This window comes from Alligator mississippiensis, chromosome 13 (assembly GCF_030867095.1).
Source record: "Alligator mississippiensis isolate rAllMis1 chromosome 13, rAllMis1, whole genome shotgun sequence".
Taxonomy (NCBI): Eukaryota; Metazoa; Chordata; order Crocodylia; family Alligatoridae; genus Alligator; species Alligator mississippiensis.
Window position 1 is genome coordinate 1,689,662 of NC_081836.1, and position 5,823 is coordinate 1,695,484.

The 5,823-nt window shown below is 54.7% G+C and overlaps 1 long non-coding RNA gene across 1 annotated transcript; it reads left to right on the plus strand.

The window, feature by feature from the left end:
• Window positions 1-484: 484 nt before the first annotated feature.
• LOC109285051 (uncharacterized) lies at window positions 485-5,475 on the plus strand. Its single transcript, XR_009456333.1, has 3 exons — window positions 485-692; window positions 1,604-1,666; window positions 1,783-5,475. It is a non-coding gene; the product is annotated as an uncharacterized LOC109285051 (long non-coding RNA).
• The last annotated feature ends 348 nt before the right edge of the window (window positions 5,476-5,823 follow it).

Sequence of the window (5,823 nt, forward strand, 5' to 3'; positions counted from 1 at the left end):
CCGGTCGCAGAGCCAGGCTGGACGGTCGGCGGGTGGCGGCGAGGCTGCGCGGAGCCACGAGCCATGGCGGAGGTGCGCGAGCTGCCCCGAGCAGGTCGCTTCGCCTGAAGCTGAAGAGCCCGGGCGCTGTTCACAGCGGGTGACGCTCGCCACAAGGCCAGAGGACAGGCGAGGGAAGTGCCAGGCTCTCCAGAAGGCCGGCAAGGCAGCACCACGTGCTGGCAATCAGGGCCGAGCGGCCTGGTTCACAGCAGGTTTATAACTTCTCGCTGGGCACAGCAAACAGCAGGAGTCCGAAACCCAGGACAGCTGGGGACGGCGCAGCGCTGGGCACTGAAAAGACAAAACCTTTCTCCCTCCGTCTGATGGACGGGCAGCTGGGAAGCAGGGAGCACTTCTGGCCTGATAAAAGCCACTGAGCGCATGCTGCAGTCTTGGTCTAACATGGATGCTTCAAGTTTTAAAACTAATCCAACCCCTCTCCCCTGTGGCTTCTCAGCGAGTGGCCGGGATTTAATCACCGACGCCACCAGTGCCGCTACAACCGTCCTTGCAGGACGTGGCCTACGAGAGCATCACGGCTCTTTGCCATTTGTATTGCCGGAGGTGTATGTGCCAGCCGGGGCTGCATCTCCCATTACTGAGAAAAGCTTTAGCTTGGCAAGGCGTACGAGACAGGAGCGTTCGCTCAGGTAGGCTCCTGCTGCAGGACTACAGAGAGGAATAATCTCTCCTTCTAGGACACGGTTCAGCTGAGAGCCCCTCAGTGCAAACCAAATAGGCTTCTTAAAAAGAGTCACATCCTGAGTCATTATTCTCACATGCTCGAGTGTCTGCCAAAGAAGAGACAGAGGGAATATTACAGCGCTGTATCCGGCGCAACCTTGTCGATTTGATCCTTCTGGTATTTTATTGTGTATTGGGTTGCTACCAGGACCTGCCCCGGGTGGCGTGTGTTTGGTGCAAGTCTGCCGGGGAAGCGTGATTTCTTACACGACTTAGAAACGATCAGGCTATTGCTATTATTTTGGACCAGTTGGCCATTGTCACATTGCAGGCCACTGATGTAACGAAGAAACGTCATCACATCCCAAAGTAACGATGTTTCTTCGTGATGGTGTTTCACGTCCGGTGTGTTGAAGTTTCACCGAGATGACCAGATTTTTCCTGGGACAGACTCTAGATAGGGATATCCTTAACTGCAAACAGAGCCAGGGGCTTTTCTGAGCAGCTCCTATCAAACTAGGCCTATTTAATCCATGATAAATGACCGGAGAATAGTTTTGTCTTTTCCTTGCCCACATCTGCTCTGTGTGATGCAAAAGGGAGGTAAACCTTGATAAACCGTCCAAGTTGCTGTGTTTGCCTGTTTGTTAATGAGAAACGGCAATCCCAAGCCCTCATACGGTGCAGTTCGCCTCTTTTTAAAGCATCAGGTGAACCCGTCAGTCAGCATCTTTCTAGAGCGGCGGTGGAAAGATGCTGGACGTAGGATACCGATATGAACGGGACACTCTGGGAGAGCATCATGTCTAGACGTGACTCCCCAGGCATGGCAGAGCAGTTGCTGGGATGCTTCCTCATCGTTTCCCTTCTCTTCCAGATGCTTTCCCAACGAGGAAGCGCGACAGCACAAGCCAAGGCCAGAGGACAATGACCTGGACAGGTACACAGCGCTTTCCTGCCCTTGGCTGGAGCTGGTTGGGAAAGGTGGATAACAATGACATTTTGGTGCAATACGAAACAACCATTTCAAGCATTTTCTCTCCCTTTTCCAAGCAGCTCCACTCATGGCCAATGGCTCTTGATTACAAGATCGAGCTGGCTGCTAACTTTGTGCTTTCCACTGCTGCGAGTGCTGGGATGACGATGGGATCTGCCAGGAGCTCAGCGAGGGAACCTCTGCTCCACGTTGGCTACAGCCTACCTGAATAACCCGGCTGGACTGTGAGCCAGGTCCTCAGCTGGTGGAAGTCAGCATCCTTTTCCTGACATCAGTGGAGCTGAGAGTCTGTCTCTGAGCGAGCCTGCGCTTCGTGCTTTCTTTCTGGGGCTGCTTTTCCCTCCTGCGATGTCCCTCGGGCAGGGAGCGGGGTGGTGTCCTTGCAGCGCACGTGGGGCTGATTTTGGCAGCACGTTCAAGGGACCGTCCACTCCACATGCTGCAAATACACTGAGGCCTCTCAGCCATCGTCTGCCTCCAGTGACTTCCTTCCACCCCTCGGGCACAGGCGCGTTCCCACGACCGGGTCCCAACGAGGCTGTCCAGAGCATCCACACCATATAGGTGAGCAAGTTGCATCTGGGCCTCGGTTCAAAGACCTGGGGCTTTCTGTTTAACAGCAAATGCTCCCACGTGTCAGAGCTCCTGCATTGCCTCCCTGCTGCCTGACCACCCAGGGCTCGGCGTTACACCGCTCCTGTCTGCATGGCTGCGCGTGGAGCGTGCGCCGAGGCTTGCCTGGGCACCGCTGATTCGTGACCGGTTCGTGCTCCAGTCCTTGGCCCCAAAGAAACTATTCCTTTGGTTCTTTGTTTCCCAGAGGAGCAAGGGACCGCCGGTGGCCTCCACGCAGGAGGGCCCAGCTCCTCTTCCCCCGTCCCTCTTTTTCTTTCTCTGCTGAGTGAGAGAAAAAGCCCTGCAGAAGAGCCTGTCCAATTTTCACAGGCTGACACATTAGTGGAGGAGAGATCCCCTCCCCCTGAAGTCACCACTGTGTGTAAGTGTTTTATTGTTAGCCTGTTGAGGTGCGAATGAAGTAATGGGCTTTCTCTGTCACTTCATCCGTCTCCGGCTGACAGCTCTGCTTAGACACATTGTGCTGTTCTGTATAAACCCTGTCACCTTGCCATCTCCGAACAGGCAGCTTCCTCTGGGAAACTGTAATCAAGCCCTCCTGGGCACTCAGCTCGCACTGTCTGCGGCTCGTAAATCACGGCTGCTTTCCCGGAAAGTCCGGAGAGGAGACGGACGGATCGACACGCATGTGCACGTGCACGCGCGCTCGCTCGCAGGGCCGCGCGAAGCTCGGACGGCTCGTGGCAGGGACAGCCGGGCACGGTGGGTTTGCACCATTGCAGGCACTTGGATGGGCCACAATATCCTGAGCTAAAAATGTTCGGTTTGCCATTGCATGTCCTGAGCAGTGGACGTTAAGCAGGCACGCGTGGCTGGGCTGTGCCCTGGCAGGCACGTACCGTGCATTTAAGGCGTGGAAGAGTAGGTGCTCAGAAGTGGATGACGAGACGGTGTCAGATGGGGCAGAGGGCTCCCATGTTTGTGGCTGGGGCACTTACGTAGGACATGGGCTAGCCTACGTCTATCCCAGCCGTGCAGTTGGTCCCATAAAGGGGATCCCCAGCAGAAAGCCGCGTCTCTTGGGGGGTTACCTCTTGGAAGGCTGTCTCCAGCAGGTCTCCTTCCCTTCCCACCCCCGGCAGCCAGGAAATCCATGTGCCACAAGCAGAGCTGCTGTCTAACCCCCTCGGCAGCTGAAGAAGTGTACGTGAGGCTTTTCATCATCCACCTGGGTCTAAACAGCACGTCAGGCAGCAGACAGACCGCTGCCATTAACAACCCATAACGTCGGGAGCCACTCAGTGGTCGGTGGGGCCTCTCCAGGGGTCTCATTTGTCTTGGAGATGACACTAGCCCTCTTTCAGCCCGGGGTCTGGGAAGGCTTGCCCCTGCCTGCCGCTTCCGTCATTAATCACCGTTGCTTCTTTGGTGCCTATCCGCTCTTCCAGGAGCCACCGAGCGCTGAGGAAGCCAGCCCGAGCAGAGAGCAAATGGCCAGCATGGCTGGGGCAGTGTCCTCATGCCAGCGTGGGGGAGAGGGATCCTCCTCCTGCCCCGGGGAAACTTTCCTGAGCGCTGCAGGTCCTGCGCTCCTCGGGTCACAAGGCCCCTGGATACCATCTGCATGCTGCCCACATGCAGGCCAGCATCCCAGAGCCCAGGAGGAGTGTGTACAGGACCAGGGAGCTCTCCTGGCCTGGCCTGGGATGCAAACAGCCTCTATTTTTGCCAGCAGGATGCAAATGTACATCTGTCCCCACTGAGCACAGCCCAGCTTCAATTGTGTTTCTTTAGCTTCTACCTCCTGCCCCAGGAGTGACCGGTGACTTCCAGTCTGTCCAGCTTAGAGCCGAGCTGGTTAAATCAAACGAAGATACTGATTGTGGTCCTTTGGTGCCTGAAGATTCGTTCAGCTTCCAGGTAGTGGGAGAAACCTTGTCGATCCCATCATTTCCCAGATTTTAGTAGAAAAGTTTATGCCTCCAAAAAATTGCATCAGAAAGTATAACGTGATTCAGAGGGAGAAATGCTAAGCACAAGCATACCACGCATCATTGCTTATCATATTCTGCGGGCATTTCAGTCACCCAAGCAAGGAGTAGCAGCACGTGCCCAAGCGCAGAGCACAAATTAGGAAGACCGTGCAAACAGCCCAGACATCGCTGGAGGCGATTCCCTCGCGCTATTCAGCATGTGCTGACAAGGAGTAAATCCAGCCAAAGGGACTGGGTTGACTTCAGGAACCTTTTGCCCAGCGGAAATGGGATCGTGCTGGTGAAGTGTGCAGTGGCGATATCCATTTCCTGATACCTGAAATGGTGATCAAGGCGCCAAGGGCCAGGTCAGGGACACAGGTGATTGTCCGAGGGTAGAGTCGAGTTGTGAAATGCTAGAGGATTTTTACTGTTATGTGTCTCTCTGTAAACCCCAGCAGCATAATGCCAGGGCTTTGCTTCCCTTCTCTGAGCCCCTGGCAGAGGGGCTGTGCTGGGCTGCGACAGAGGTGGTGCAGCCCAGGTCCAAAGGACGGGGTAGCGTCGGCCTGCAAAACGCGGGAGCCAGCAATAGAAAGAGAAAGAGCATGAGTGCAAACTCTTGCTCCAGAGTAGCTGGCTGGGAGACAGGGATCTGCGCTGCGATGATGGAGCTTCAGCTACTAACATAAATAGGAGAGAAGGGAAGGGAGCTGAGTGGGAGTCTTGGCATGTCCATGAAATACAAGAGGACATTATGCCTCATTTAGGAGACTGCAGCGGCCGGCTGATATTAAACTGGAGCATGGTGCATTAACCTGGGATTAGGAGAAGAATAACGATCAGCTGTCCAGCCCTGTCATCCCTCACCGTGACGGGCACTCGGAGAACTCGCCTTTATGATCCTGGAAGCTCAGCCAGGCACAATAGGGAAGGAGCGGTTGCTCTAACACAATCTCACCCGAGGCGGCTGCCAGGAGAGGAGCCATAGCCAGCGAAAGGAAGTGAGCCCAGACCCCGTATATCCAGCCCGACTCAGGAAACCATCAGCATGATATGCAGCTCTCATTAAAGGGGAATAAACGGAGCAGAGAATTCAAACATAAATTTGGCTTTGCTGATTTCAAACTTTACACAAGCTCTCCGACCGGACGGGTTCCCCACGGACCCCGTGCCGAGCTCTGTACTGTCTCTGATTTATAAGGTCCTTTTGGACATGTTAAATATAGTATTAAGTGTAATAAATGTAGATCACTTTCCTAAATATTCCGTGATTTATACCCAAATCCCTTCCCCCGAGGGCCGCGCTCATAAATTCTCGGTGCAGAGCTGTCGCAGGGGGCACATTGCAAAGGCAGGTTGTAGAGTTAATAAACGAGAAAGGGAGCAGCGAGTGTGAAGGGAGCAGAAGGGAAAAGCAATGTGGGGGAGGAGGAGAAAGCACGCTTGTGTAGTGTATACCCCTCCTTGACCAAGAGTCTTTGCTCCGCGTAAGAAGCTGGCGCCCATTGTCTCCTCCTGGGGAAAAGGACCCGGTGATTGATGCTCTTC